Consider the following 16,180-nt stretch of genomic DNA (forward strand, 5'->3'; position numbering starts at 1 on the left):
TTTGAAAGGTTTCAGTGGTAGACAGTGTCTCCATCCTCTATGTTGTGATTGAAACCTCACATCCAGAAAAGTGAATTTGTGTTGCAGGTGCAGACTACAACCTCTTTCTGCCAGCAGGACGTGCACTAAATTAAATGATCCAAACTAAATTTCCACCAGGGCGTTTAAAATGACGGAGATCATCAAATGCAGCTTTGATTGAAGTGCACCAAACTGAATGTGTGAACTGAGAAACATCATTTAACTCATTTGGATATTCCTTCTGGATATCATTGTGTAAAATGTAATTTGAACTGTAATTTGATGCAGAAGTAATTTTTTCATTGTAGTATTGTTATACGGTGTGTCTGAGTTAAAACACACAGTAGCCCGTTTTAAAATACATTTTAACAAGTATAATGTGTTTTATTTTGAAAGGTTTAACCGGAAATTTTATCTTTAACCTCGACGGGCTTGACAACGGTCCCATCCAGCTGATGCCAGGGAAAGCCTCCTTGAGTTCAGTTTGCCCGGTGCGCACAGAGGACTCAGAGGGGTCAGGGAGCTCCATTGTCCCGCGGACACGGCACCGGAGGCTGCGGCGGCGGGACCCGAGCAGCTGTCCTGCGGTTCACACTGCATCCCGGACCCCGGACCCCGGACCCGGAGGAGAGGAGAGACGTGGAGAGGAGAGGAGGGGGGGGGGCTGCTGGCTCTGCTGTCCGGACTCAAATGAACACACAACACTCAGCGGAGGAAAAATCGTTGGAAAAGGTTTCAGCGCCAATACCAAGATGAAAGCGGCCGGAAGGCAAGTCAGTGTGACCGCAGACAAGCTGAACGGGGACATGAAGAGGAGGCCGAGCTATCCCGGCGAGCTGCGGGCCAAACACGTCAACATGTCAACTAAGATTTGGGTGAAAGTGGCGATGGCGATTACCTATTTCCTCTGCGTGTCCGTGGCCGCGTTCATCCTGGTGATTTACTATGTGTTTTTCTGGACACCGGACTCGCACACCAACAGCACCAGCATCGAGGAGTGCACGACGAGGTCTGGATGACTATACAGCGCGCACGCACGCACACATCTACACACATTATGTAGGTGACGGCACACACCTGACATGAGGCTGCAGCGGGGGATGGATGGGAGAGGACGGTGCACAGAGAGACATGACTGCATCCAGAGTTTGGGGTGCTGACTGAAGACCTGAAGGAGGACAGAGCGGGGCAAGCGCTGCCAGGATGCATCAGTGTTCCGCATGCAGGATGCAGGTGGGGAGGGGGTGATTGTTGGATTTATTTATTTTTTCTTTTTTTGCCAGCTGTACCCAAACACCCCGACCTGAGGGGTTTTCTTATATTTTTAGTATTTTCTTGTCTCACAGCTCAAACATTTTCTGTCCGATTGGAGTAAGTCTTAGAAATCTGCTAAAGGGATGTTCCTTTTTTTTTCTTCTTAATTTAGTGTTTGGGATGTTTCACTGTGTGTGAGGGATAAAATGGTGGTTCTTCTGAAAGTCACACAGTACGAGCATGGGTGGATTGAGAGACAATGGGCCCCTGGGCACAGATATGTGAAAGCTCCCCACTCTTTTAAGACATCCAAACCATTTCAGTGACATTTTTGCAGGTGAACTAGAACCAGGACTTGCTGATATCTGACTCCAGTCTGACATTTTACTAAATGCTTCAGCACACTGTACAAAATATTACAGCAAACCATCAAAGAAAGAGTGAGATACCTGCTCTGTTTTCTTAAAGCAGAGCTATGTTGCTGTCAAACATTTAAATTGGTTTGCTGATGTTTTCTGATGTATTAGAATTTAATGTTACTCTAGCCCCAGAAAGCAGAAAGCCCATTTTGATCTCGAGTCCGTTGATTGCCCAAGTCAGTCACCAAACATTGTCTGCCTCACATCAGGATTGGCTGCTTTTCTCTATTTTATGTGACTCTTTAATTAAATACCTTTGAGTTTTTGACTGTTGTTCAGACAAAAACAAGTCATTTGATGGTGTAACTTTGGGCTCTGGAAACTTGTGATGCACAAAATTCACCACTTTCTGTCATTTTTTTAGACTAAAGATTAATCACCAAAGAATAAAGGGGAAAATTAACCCGTGTAGCTGTCATGTGAATAAAAAAATTAAAATACTTTGATTGGGTGTAAAAATGTGATTTGTAAACGTTAACAGCCACATCCAGAGTCTCTGTGCCCAGTATGCCTGTTCGCTAATCCACCCATGCTTCCCAGAACTTTTAAAGTCTATGATTTCAGCCACCTCGAGAACCTTTTAAACCTGGTCAGTGTTTTTTGAAACCAACACAAGAACCACTCAGTACACTCAAGACCCACCTCCTGGATACTTAAAATCCCTGAATCCCCCCAGAATCTTTCATAGGGAATCCTAGAACCCTCTCTTTGGAAAACCCTCAAGGACATCCTTTAAGAAACCACATCGCAAACCCCTTGAGAACTCTTAAACCCCTCAAACTCCCAGAAATACTGTCAACAATCTCTGGAACCACCTCTGAAGAAGGCCTAACATCCCCCTCTAGAACACCTCAAGACAACCTAAAACCCAGAAGAACCCTTAAACCCCAAAGATCCCAGTGCACCCCAACAAAACCTCCTTCAAGAACCCCTGAAGGACATGACTCTGAGATCCACTGCTCTGCACTAATGGAGATTTCTTTTTAAAATATGCCTACAGAGGAATGACCTTTCTTTCTTTCACAGCTGGATGCTGTTTTTATTCAGGTATCTAGAGGAACTTAAAGCGATACTGTACTGTAGCAGAAGTAGCCTAAATTGTGATCTCCGGTAGCTCGTAGCTGTATGAAATGCAAGGTGATCACTCAGTATATTCTCAGTAGTTTCAGCAACTTTACCTTTTTAGAGCAACTTTTGTCTTGCATCGCCTCACAGAATGAACGTAAATGCTCAATGCAATGTCACGTTTGTACCTCTTCTCGATGACACGGTTTGTTCACCTCACTTCCTGTTCATAATTTATTCTACAGTCCCTAAATCTACTAGACTGTTTTATTTACAATGTAGCCTTGATAATTTATTGTTATGATATAATAAACTATGCATTTATTCCAGCATGGGCGTTGTCATTCTGTCAGCAGATGAGAAAAACCAGACGGCGGTGCAGGCCGTGAGGTGTCGTTCTGCACTGCATTAGCAGAGGGACATTTCACTACAAATGTCAAGCTGACATCAGCCGAGTGCCATTTTGAATTTTACATCTAGAACATTTCTGCTTTTATGAAACAAACTTATGTGGCATTTTCCAACTGGTACTTTCAGTACAAATCAGTGCTGCTCGATCCTGTAAATACATTCACCCTCTACGGCAAGACAGCTGCTCGTCCTTCTCCTCAGCCCTCCACTGACCTTTCTCGTCGTTATCTCATTATTATGCCCTGGTAGGTTGAAGAGTGTTTGTGAAGTCTTCTCTGATGAGAAAAGCTTCCAGAAATTCCTCACAGTACAATAACAAACGGAGGACGCAATCATCTGTCCTGTTACCATCAGTGACCTTTACTTTTCAGATACACAGCACTTTGGAATGAAATCCTTCAGATTTTTTTTCTCTTGTCTTTTCTTTCTCTTTTTTAGGTCATGTTAACTTCACTCTCCAAACACTGCTAAAGTGCAGTGTTGACCTCTAAAGGAGGCTGATTAATATTTCAGTGTTATCATCTGTTGATGGTATCGAGTTCCTAATTTTATTAAGAGAAAAAAATGATGTTTAAGGATAAATTCTTATTTGGTTAACAAAAAAATGAGCAGAAAATGAAAACTGCAAGAACAACTTATATATATTATTATGTGAATGAGTGTGATAAAGGTATTTTTAAAGGACCATAAGGCTTATTTAACTTGAAAGAACAGTTGAAGTCATTTGCAAAGATTTCAGTGTGAATAAGTCACTGAGTTTGCTTAAAGGATTCAAATGTAAATAAATAGAACTGGCTGAGATGGATTTTAATATAAATAGTACTAAACTAAAGTTATTCATGTTTTTTGATGCTGCAAGATGTTTTTAATGTCTCTTATGTTTGTGAACACCGCTGTGTTTTGAATTCTGATTGGCTGAGCAGCATCACACATTATCTGGTTCTCTAAACATGTGGATGCACCTTAACTGTACCAGAAGTGGCCTTTAAATTACACTAAAACAAATGTCAGTTTGTAATAGATGCTGCATATTGTCATAATGATGATGATCCATATTAACAGATCAGAGATCTGCTAGGTCGCTCTCATCACCGCTCAGTGTGTTATTCACCTTTTGTGATGCAAACATGTACACACACACACATACACACACACACACAACAAATGTACATCCACAAACACAAAACCTCCAAAGAGTGTGTCCCAGGGAGTTTATGTATTATTTGTAATACTGTAGCAGAAACTCTGTGTGTGAGAGCGTGAGAGTCACTGTGCCTCCTTTAATCAATAATTGAATTAGCAGCTGAAGTTGTCAGCAGTCGTTCTTCTTCACAGGCTGCAGCAGCCATGACCTGAAGATGAGCCTCGTGTGACTCAGCAGAGCTCGCCGTCCGGTCCAGGACTGCAGCACCAACAAACATCAAACACTCAGCTGCAGTTTAAACCAACAGGAGCTGTTTACACCTCTCTATCAGTCACTGCAGTCAGTGTTTCTTCCCTTCTCTCCTCTTTCTGTCTCTGAGGCTCCAAGAGTGAGCAGGCTGCATTGCATGGAAAGAACAAGAAATGTTTACATGCAAATTCAACTTCAAGATCATTATTCATTTATGCTGATTTTAATCCATCCACTGTTACTCGTGATATGAACTGTACACTTGACTGATGTCTTCAAAATAAATGTAGTGTAGTTAAAGAGAAAATGATTGAATGAATTCCAAGACTTGTCTCACGCCAGTGCAGCATCCACATTGATCTACAAAAACAGCATCTTTAACTGAAGTGACATAATCTTGCTGATGGGAGGATTTTCACTTTACATGCTGCAAACTGGCCTGAGAGCAGGAGGCTCAGTGATTTATTCAAATTTTGAATCAACCATAAAGTCCCTAAAGCTGGTGTACGTTGATTGACTGACACAATCGGTGACACCAACAGAAGCAAAAAATGGTGGTCCTTCGTCAAAAAGGTTTATGCCCCTTTTCACACTGTCATTATTTATTAATGTATTTTATGAGAAAGCCTCACTAAAAAACAACAATATTAACATCATCTGTTTGTTGCTGTTTTCCATTTTTGTTCACTAGAAGTGGAAATCAAAACCTTGACTTTCATTAAGAAAATCATCTTCACCAAGGTTTTACATTTGTGCAATGAGCCTAACGTGGATTTGTCTCATATTCCAAGACTGATAAACAACACTATTTTATATTGGCCAAGAGAAACAATCACACCTCCTCAGTCTTTGGGATTACTCAGGAGTAACAGGAGTTTGGATGTCACTCAGCTGTAGGAATTCCTGGAACCCAAAACAACAGGTTCAGGTTTTTTTTTTTTTCAGGATTTGTGTCTGTGTGAAAGCGGCTGATGTGGAGTCAGAGTTAAGTGAGACTCAGAGGAGATGTGTCTGGTGGTTTTCAATCCCAGGCCTGCTGGGGCCGTGTGGTTGTGGAGCTGATGGTTACTTAACCGCAACACCATCTGAGAGCTTTTAGGATCTTGTTTTCTTCAAGGCATTTCTGCTGCATCTTTATTAGATACAGATGAGAAAGAGGAGGAAAGGCAGGCTGGTTGTGAGCCAGGTACACACCCACAGTCACACTCAATTTAGGCTTGTAGATGTTCGACCATACATCAGAGGTGTTTCATTCGTGGTAAAAGTACAGGAATTAGTTTCTCTGGTGAAGGTCGTGTAACACTAAAAGAGATGACAGTATTTTAACATGTAGGTCCTTTTTTTTGATATAATTTCTTCTGCAAATCACCAAATCAGTGCTTACTGGGAGCTGTTTGACGTGATGATGACATGATCAGTTATGGGGAAAATCCTAAAATATAACAGATATAACTGTTGTCCTGTCCAATAAATCATGTCTTGGTTCCCCGGGGGGATCCTGATGCACAGCTGCAGCACTGTTGCTCTTGTCTTTTTCTTTTTTTTTTTCCTTGTTTGCATGACATTAAACTCTTAATATCCTATTTAGGTTGTTTTACATTACACCACTTTGGCCTCAGGTCATTGCTCTATGTCTCTCAAACCTCACAGTAAAATCAATGTATTGTCACCCAGCAACGGACAACATGAAACACACACACACACACACACACACACACACACACACACACACACACATATATATATATATATATATATATATATATGTAAAATGATTTTCATAAAATAATCCCTTGAAAATCACTAGTACCATCACAGCAGCAATGGATGACATTTTTTCTTACAGTGCTGCATGACTATGCTCAGTGGCTCTTTTGTTAACTGCACTAAATGTCAGGTCCAGTCAGTGTGTATTAATGTGACCATGTGCTGCAGTTAACACGTTCGCTGTAGAGAAAGAAAGTGATTCTCATTCACCTGGAATGTGTGAACTCATTTGACAGCTTAAGAGAGTGTAAAGTGGCTGAACCAATGCAAAGTTAATTTCCGTTCCAGGCCTCTGAACTGTAATGTGACAGGAATGTGTGTCAGGTGCAGAGCAGGCGTTGGACCTAACGGATCCTGTCGGACAGAGGAGCTGCGGCTCACAGTCTTAACTGCTGAACTCAGGATGTGGATAATCAGCAGACATAAAGTCACCAAACATATAATACAACATTCTGAATAAGGCAAGTGAAATCAAGAGGCTCTAAGAGGTAAAAATGGGCAAAAGTTCTTAAAAACAGAAAATAATTCCAGCAGTTATTGCTGCATTTGAATCAAAAAAAAAAAAAAAAAATTAAAAAGGCACCTGTGTTTGAAACAGTTAAAACCAGAGCCAGGGTGTTAGGATGGACATTTTTTGCAGTGTAAGAAGTGATATGAAGGATGATGATGATGATGATGATGATGATGCCTCCCCTCAGGCAGGTTGGCTCAGAGCCAAAAGCTCAGTCACTTTCAGGCAGAAAGCTGCAAAAGGACAGATTTTTATGTAAACACACATTTTTATCAGCAAAAGGTTACAGGAGTGACAAGCATTTTATCAGCAGGAAATTAAATGCTTTAGAATCACCATGTTTAACTGTAACAAACGCAACATTTTGCAGGTTTTTTGTGGCTTAAGAGGCATTGGTCTTACATAATTATATGGTTGTGCAGTAACAATACTGTAATGTTGGTTGGTTTCCATAATACCACTCTTACTGTACAAATGGCAGTGATAAATGTCTGATTCTATGGATCTAGGCTTTTAGGCAATTAAATCTTGTGTTGTAAGGTGTGATGAAACAGGCCAGACTATATTTTACAGTGAATTCTCTCCGTCCTCTTCACCGCCTCTGTCCGATACACTTGACCCCCTGTTAAAGTAATTAGCCTGCCTGTGATCACTGGCAGGATTGATGATGAGGCTCTGTGCGATCCAGTCAGGACTTTCATCACTTCAGAGCAAGATGCAACCCGGTGAGGCTGCTCACTAAACTGCTGAGCTGTGGAGAAGAGTAATTTAGAGAAGAGTTTGCAGTTTGAGCAGTTCTCTTCAAAGCGTTTCACATTTTCAGCTCAGGTGGCCTCAGCCACAGTCAAACCTGTAACCTCAGCCATGTTGGTGTCTGCAAAACATCATGGAAATCAAGACATTTCCATTATATGACATTTATAGATAATAAAAATCAAAAGTCAGGGTTATGAAAATAGGTCTTTATATGAAACTTTTGAGGGAGTATACACAGATTAGGCCAGTTGTTTCAGAATTTACAGCTTCCAACAACATATGACAGCTCCATCTTTGACCTTTTAACATGACCTTTATTCAAACAGGCAGTTCACATCCAAATTAATTCAGATTTATAATAACAGCTCTAGAAATAGAAGAACTATATTCAACCAAAAAACTTTCTACATTAAGAAAAACAAGACAATAACACAAACAGACAGAAAACACAGCAAGACAAGAAGCAGGAATGTTAAAGCACAATATGATTCACAATGTTAAAGGGCATCAGTGAGTGAAATATGAATATGTACAGGAAACACATCGGATGTAGTGCAGTAAACACGACAGGGGAGGGAAACTGGAAAAGATCAAGCATGCTCAGCAAAACATCTCCCTGGATAAATAAAGACTGGAAATAAATTTGGAGAATGTACACAAAGAATCAGCAGATTCAGCACATCCACAGTATATTGATCTGAATTTGCAGGATGACAGGAAAAAGGCGCTGATACTTGCTTCCACTGCAGGTTAAGATGAAATGTAGCCAAGGAACTCTCACAGACAAACTTTTTTTTAAACCATGAAAGTATTATTGTGTTTTAAGACAGAAAGACTTCATTTCACAACTTAACGTGTAGAAATAGAGATGTTTTAATCTTCTTAAAGGCAGGTAATATGTGCACAAATTTTTAATAAACTCATTGTAATACACTCAGTAAATTCTTAGAGTTTCCATTTTAAAAAATAGTATCAGTAATTTGTCTTCACATGTTTGGCATATTGTTAGATTGTTAAATAACTTTTTCATGTTAATAAATACACTTACAGTGAGACTACAGTGCATATATGGTTAAAGTTTTTACCCCATCCCTGTCAGGGGTAAATGTATACAAAATGTGTAGAAGAAATCTGGCACTCAATCTGGACATAATTTAGAAAGATTATAAATTTGAAAAATATCATGACAAAAATATCATTTGTCTCAGAGTAAGAAATCCATGTTCATGTACTTTTTACAGAATGGAACAGGAGGAGATAACTTATGATTGATTAAATAATCAGATTTCATTGACTGAATCTGACAACATCAACTGGTGCAAAAAGTAGGTTTTGTTTTGGTAGAACTATATTTGTTTATATAGCATTTATATGCATGTTTAAGTACACTGTGCACATTTATTTATTTAATTTCAGTGGTTGGCTATCTCCCGTAACACTATATATAAGATGCTGATATTTGTATAAGATCAGTATATTGTATTGTTCTGATAAATGCTGGTGGGTAAACATGTCAGAATGTTTTTGATTAATGCATCTGAATAATTCACTACGAGGAGGATCATGAAAATGACCAGACACAAAATTAAAAACCCTGCAAATTCACTCAGTATGAAACTCCTGTTCGTCAGAGCTTCTGTGCTGAGCAGTATGTGCATTTGATCACTAGAGGCCAGTGTTGTCAGTGTGTCAGACTGTTGGATTTAAATGCTGCCTTTAACAGTGATGCTTAAATATTATAATATTAGGCCACATAATAATCATGAGCAGCAGAAAGGTACATGTATGGGTTTAAGTGTATTGACATGAACTAATGATTACACTGATGATCACGTAGTATTCAACTTTTGGTTTGTTCAAATATGTGATAAGTTTTTAATGATAAACTAATCAGAGCCGTTTATTAGTACTAATAACTGTTAATAAGTAAGTGGCATTTTACTGTTGTACCTGTTCAAGGTGAAGGTTATTTTGATGATGTTATATCCTGTTTATATAACACTGCATTAAACTTCCTCACCATGTTGCATTTAAGATCTTAATTTGCTAAATAAATAAACATTAAAGCTGTTTCTACGTATAGTTGGGTAATTAGTGTTACACTATGCCACTGTCTGCAGTGTTTTATAACTTGATTTTTAAAAGAACTGGTATGAGTGAGTATTTTTGTGTCTCAAGCTGAGGGACACCTCAGTCTGAAATTACAATACGAGAACCTCTGAAGGCAGCACTGTTTCACACTGGCCATCACTGTACAGACTGAGTGAACCAGCAAGCAATCAATAAAATTACAGCTGTCCTGCTGACCTACAAAAGCAAAAAAGCAGGGAGGGGAGGTGTCACTGGGTTTGTTTTTACCAGCCAACATGAGGCATTAACAATAATCAGCTTATAAATATCAATGTTTTTCAGAGATTCAATTTCTCTTCAAAAATCTGTTACATTTGTACTTTCTACAGACTTTATACTAAATGAAACTGTTCTGAAATAATCACCACAATTTGCTTATTAATCTCAGTCTGAGTCTGTATCCTCGCTGTCATCATCATCTTCATCCTCAACCAGCAGATCCTCCATGTCAGAGTATAATTCTTTCCCAAAGTTGGCTCTCAGTTTAGGAGTAGTGAAATAGTGAAGAGCCCTGAACATGTCCCAGGAGCCTGGTGGTCTGTTTTCATCCCTCTTATTCTCACTGTCTCTAAATACCTGACTTGTATCAGAGGCAGGAAGTTCAAGAGGGTTAAGTCTGGTCTCGAAGGAAGGTGTCCCAACTCCTCTGTCCTCTCCGTCATCCAGGAAACTGTTCCTGAGCATCGCGGAGCTGGACGTGAAGCAAGGGTGCACAGATTGAACAGCAGATTGACCAATGTGAAGTTGGTCACTGGCCTCAAGGTGAGGACGTTCTGATCCATTGTGGAGCAGCAGATGTCTGAAGGTCAACCACCTCCACAAACCTCTGAAAGACTTCTTGGTTGACTCTTTGGGGTTTGTTAGGTTCTGGTTTGTGAAAGTTTTAAAGGTGAATTTCCTCTTCAGCCAAAGAGAGACCCACCTCCTCCAGGCTGTTCTGACTCGGCAGCTGAGTCGAGAGTCAGGCTGCTGCTTGATGCCATCGCTACCTGTGGAAAGTTTTTCCTCCTGAATGGTATGCATGCTGCTGCAGCCCTTGTCCTCCTCCTCCTCCTCCTCCTCCTCCTCTCCCCCCCCTGCCTCAGCCTGGCAGGGCAGCAGAGGGTTTGGGGTGACTTGTTTGCAAAGAGAGTGGAGAAGGAGACAGGAGGCAGTTAGAGGAGAGGTGGTATGATTCCCCCAGCTCTCCTCACTCTCTCCCCAGCCTGTTTGTCCTCCAGTGTCTGGGGTATAGGGGTTACAGATCATATGCTCAGCCAAAAGCAGGTTACCTTCTGTGCTCTCACACAGGAAGCAGTCTGAATGAGCTAACTCTGGGAAAAGCTGCTGTCCATTCTCTGGTTTTACAAACTCCATAGATGCTCTAAATGGACACTGTGTGGTTCCTTTCTTGTCCCCAGCTTCAGAGGACCTCTCCTGGATCTCTCTGTCTACCTCCTCTCTGCTCTTCCTCAGCTCCTGCAGGAGGAAGCACTCCACAGCGCCCAGTTGTCCAGGAGCAGCATATACCAGAGGGGTGATGTGACGATAATCTGCCATCTCTGTGCACGTTCAGTTTCAAATCACATCCAAATATACACTCTCAGTGGCTCAGGGCAGTGCATCCCTCAGGGTCCCTCCTCTCCACCTTCACAGCCACGCTTTTGTCCCCCTAGTTTGGTCCCTTTCTTCCTTGGTATGAGGAAGAAAAAAAATGTCCATATGACAAACCGTGTCTTTGTTTATTTGCATTAAATACAGAGGAAGACAAAGACAGGACATCACCTGTTTGTTGAGGCAGAAAATCTTTTTTTCTCTTTGCTGCCCTGTTTTCTACAGGCTGATATGACAGATCCCATTCTTAAATGTTTTGGACAAGTCAGAGACATAAAACATTGTATGCACTCAAACAATCACAAAACATTAGCATGGATCCACGGCAGATGTCAGATTTGGAAACCTTTTCCATGTTTTTTCATACCTCAGTCCTTCCCTTTTCTCCATCTTACTGTCATCTGGTGCCTAGTCTTCTAGTCTTCTAGTGCCAACAGGCAGTCACTCATGGTGTTCTACCATTCTCTACTTTGTTCTTATGTAGTACATAACAAGATACTGCAGACTGGGCACGGCTGTTTTAAATGTTTCAGTTCTGCTGGCACTGTACTGTACAGATTAGCTCTGTGAGAGTGGGAGAGGGTGGGGTGGGGTCAATCTATCATGGGACCTAATAACAAATTGATTAGATGGAAAAGATCCCCAGGCGTATACTGACCTATGATCCCCCGTAACCTCATTATTACTTGCTGCCCTGACAGTTAAAGCCTGATGTTGCACTTTTCTGTTTGTTCTAAGGTTGATTTTTGAGTGTGGTGTAGACACACATTTTAATAACAATGTGTTGTGTAGTAAGAACAATTAGATTGCAGTTTAGGATTTGGAAAGATTTAGGCTTCCATGAATATAGATTATTATAGTGTTTTTTTTACACTCACATACAGGTGCATCTCAAAAAAATAATATATTGTGAAAAAGTTCAATATTTATTGTCAGTTAATTCAGAAAGATATACATATTCTAGACTCATTACATGTAAACTAAAATGTTTCAAGCATTTTTTTTTTTATTTTAATGTTGATAATTATGGTCTACAGCTAAGAAAAACAGAAAATGTCTCAAATTATTAGAATATCTCATTTGGAGTTTAAGTAAATCACTATTTATGCAGTATAAATACCATGACTCTCTCAGTCTGGTTCAGTATACCCAACCACAATCATGGGGAAGACTGCTGACTTGACAGCTGTCCAGAAGACTCTCATTGACACCCTCAACAAGGAGGGTAAGCCTCAGAAGATCATCGCTGGAAGGGCTGGCTGTTTGCAGAGTGCGGTATCAAAGCGTATTCATGGAAAGTGACTGGAAGAGAAAAGTATGGTAGGAAAAGGTGCATAAGCAACAGGGATGATCACAACCTTGAGAAGATTGTCATGCAAGGTTGATTCAAGAACTTGGGCGAGCCTCACAAGGAGTGGACTGAAGCTGGAGTCAGTGCATCAAGAGCCAGCACACACAGATGTGTCCAGGAAATGGGCTACAAGTGTCACATTCCTTGTGTCAAGCCACTCCTGAACCAGAGACAACATCAGAAGCGTCTTACCTGGGCTAAAGAGAAAAAAGACTGGACTGTTGCTCAGTGGTCCAAAGTCCTCTTCTCAGATGAAAGTAAATTTTGCATTTCATTTGGAAATCAAGGTCCCAGAGTCTGGAGGATGAGTGGAGAGGCACAGAATCCAAGTTGCTTGAAGTCCAGTGTGAAGTTTCCACAGTCAGTGATGATTGGGGTGCCATCTGCTGGTGTTGGTCCACTGTGTTTTATCAGGTCCAAAGTCAATGCAGCTGTCTACCAAGAGATCTTAGGGCACTTCATGCTTCCGTCTGCTGAAGAGCTTTATGGAGATACTGATTTCCTTTTCCAGCAGGATTTGGCACCTGCCCACAGTGCCAAAACTACAGGTAACTGGTTTGTTGACCATGGTATTACTGTGCTTGATTGGCCAGTGAACTCGCCTGACCTGAACCCCATAGAAAATCTATGGGGTATTGTCAAGAGGAGGATCAGAGACAACAATACAGACGAGCTGAAGGCCGCTATCAAGGCAACCTGGGCTTCCATAACACCTCAGCAGTGCCACAGGCTGATTGCCTCCATGCCACACTGCATTGAGGCAGTAATTCGTGCAAAAAGAGCCCCAACAAATAAGTACATAAATGAACATTCCTTTCAGAAGTCTGACATTTTTTTGATTGATCTTATGAAATATTCAAATATTTTTGAGATACTGTATTTTTGATTTTCATGAGCTATAAGCCGTAATCATCAAAATTAAAACAAAATGGCTTGACATATTCCACTTTGTGTGTAATGAACCTAGAATATGTGAAAGTTACACTTTTTTAATTAAATTACAGACAAAAATGAACTTTTCCACGGTATTCTAATTTTTTTTAGATGCACCTGTACATTATTCTAATTATTCTACCATCACTGTCCCCACAGCAGCCCGTCGGAGACTTGGTTGCCATGGTGCTAGGCTGCAGTTTCCCGGATGTAGTATTTTCCCCCGTTCAACATGGCGTCGGGAAAGTGAGACTTTGGCTAATGTCACACAGTTTGCCCAAAGTTGTCCAGCTTCTGCCCTTTTAAACAGAGGAAAGTTTTTTCCCACACCGCGGCGGCAGCAGAAAAAGTTTTCCTGGGAATTTCGGGGTGAGTATGCGCGTTTGGCTCTAAATATTGTTGTTAAGATGTGCTGTGCACTAGCTTGTGGCGCGTCTCTGCTCCCCGTTTAGCTGCTAATAGTGGCTAACGTTAGCCGCTTTCAGATCTGACCAGATTGGGATTGAGGGGACCAGACCGTCTCCTGTCTGGTCGCCCTGTGAGTGGTATGTGGAGAATACCTTACATAGAGGTGTAAAGTTAGTTGTTTTCAAGCTATGACTAAGGTATTAGGTGGTAGTGAGTCACTTGTGAAAGTTGTTGAACAGTTAAAAGCTGCAGGTCTCGACACCTAAACAAGCTAATTTTACGTTAGGGGTGTTTCTTTGCTAAAACCCTTTAAGCTCACTTGACGGCTTAAAGGCAAATCCAGGAGACAACCTGATTCTGGTATCATTTCCTTTTCTTATTTGCCTACCAGCTTCCATGAAACACTGCGACCAGTTTGTCTTTATAGCCATTTATCCATAGGTGATGTTGTAATGCGTGAGTACCGGTAAATTTAACCTGTTTCTGTTAATCACGTTGAACTTTCATTTTTACATGTGAAGCAGAAACGGGGGTTGTGTGCCTCAGCCTTGCACTGCCTGGGCAGACTAAGGGAGGAAAGAGGATATTGTCTGTCTGAGAGTTAATTAAATTCCCATCTCCGCTCACTGACCCCACTTTTTATTGAACAAGTTATTTCTCCTCATCCTCTGGTCTTTCGTGTTTTTCCTCCCCCTTCCTTTTCTCTCAGCTGGCAGATTTGTACATGTGTGTTAAGAATGACGTTTTTATACGTGGAAAAGATATTTTGCGTGCAGCTACCAGTCAGCAAGGTTGTGCTATTGGTGCTGGGCACACCACACATTCCTGGGATGCCAAAGCTGTATGGAGGGGTCACTCTTCTCCCTCACACTCACATTACCCCAGCAGCTAGCTCTCTTATCAAATTCAACCCCCAACGCTACATCATGCTGTGCAAGTTATTCAAAATGGATAAATGTATGAGGAAGCAACTGGCTATCAGGTTGGGTAATCACCAGGAGCCACTGCTCAGATGACAACAGTTACACTGGCAGATCTGAGATCAGGTTGTCTGCTGTGTAGTGTAGAAAGAGGAGCTAACAGAGGTGAAAACTAAATGAATCAAACTGGAAAAACAGGCTTGTAGGTTAAACACCTCCTTCTCATAAATGTATTCAAAGTTTGATGAAACAAAACCATAACTGTCATGGTCACATAAGCATCAAGTTTTTGACTACCCACTGTCTAACAGGTGGAAAACATGCTATCTTTGTAATGTTAATAACAGGAAGTGTCTGCAGGGGATGTTGGCTACACCTTCTAAATACATTGGTAAATGAGTATTAGGCTACACGCTGTTTTTTGTTTCACTATATTTTGATCAGGGCATCATGTGGTGTTTTGCATAAAGTGCTTCAGTAGCAGTATGCCTCTTTCTCTCCTGTCTCTCTCCTCCTTGTTTACTTTAATTTCTCTACCAGCTTTGTGTGATAAAGGCATAAAAACAGGATTAAAAACATCTGTTTTTCAGGGGGTTACATGTTTCTCTTTTTTTCAAGAAATAAAAGTTAGACAATGCAGCCAATTTTAGACAGAGACCTTCAGTTTCAGCAGCTGAAATGACACTTGTTGCTGGCAGGTTTTATCATCTTATGCTGATAAAGCCAGCTGTTTCTGCTAAATTCACCCACAAGCTGGTCTGTGTAACATGTTTGACTGGCCAAAAAGACTAGTATAATAATTAAGAGCTGATGTTGAAATCAAGCTTTGTGAGAGACATTTCCTTGCATGGTCTTTAAAATGTGCCAGATTCACACTTCACTTACAAGTGAACAACGGCAACATCTTGAATCCAACCAGGTTGAAAGTACTCAACAAAGCAGATGTGGTGGTGTCATTGTTGATAGTCAGCCCATTTTGGAAACCCAGGTTTGGAGGAGGGGTGTTTATCACAGTAGGGAAGTTGAGCCATGAAGGTGGACCAAGTCAATAATTGTAGATGGCTGTTGACAGACGTGTCCAGTAGGGGGCAGAGCTGATGGCAGGAGGGATGTTATCATTAGTTTGATGCGAGTTGACCTGAGGGGCTATTGCAGAGAGGGAGAGACAAACACAGCTGCTGTTCAAACTGTCCAAACAGCTTTCACATCGACATATGAGATGGCAGCTAGAGGCTAAAGCTGTGAATG

General features: G+C 41.1%; 1 protein-coding gene across 1 annotated transcript in view; it reads left to right on the forward strand.

Annotated features, from left to right (window-relative positions):
• Window positions 1-13,810: 13,810 nt before the first annotated feature.
• pak4 (p21 protein (Cdc42/Rac)-activated kinase 4) overlaps window positions 13,811-16,180 on the forward strand; it is a 62,123-nt gene continuing 59,753 nt past the window's right edge. The window contains exon 1 of the mRNA XM_051078881.1: window positions 13,811-13,973. The gene's annotated coding sequence lies outside the window, so the exon portion shown is untranslated. The remainder of the gene's footprint in view (window positions 13,974-16,180) is intronic.

Source organism: Lates calcarifer, linkage group LG21 (assembly GCF_001640805.2).
Source record: "Lates calcarifer isolate ASB-BC8 linkage group LG21, TLL_Latcal_v3, whole genome shotgun sequence".
Taxonomy (NCBI): domain Eukaryota; kingdom Metazoa; phylum Chordata; class Actinopteri; family Centropomidae; genus Lates; species Lates calcarifer.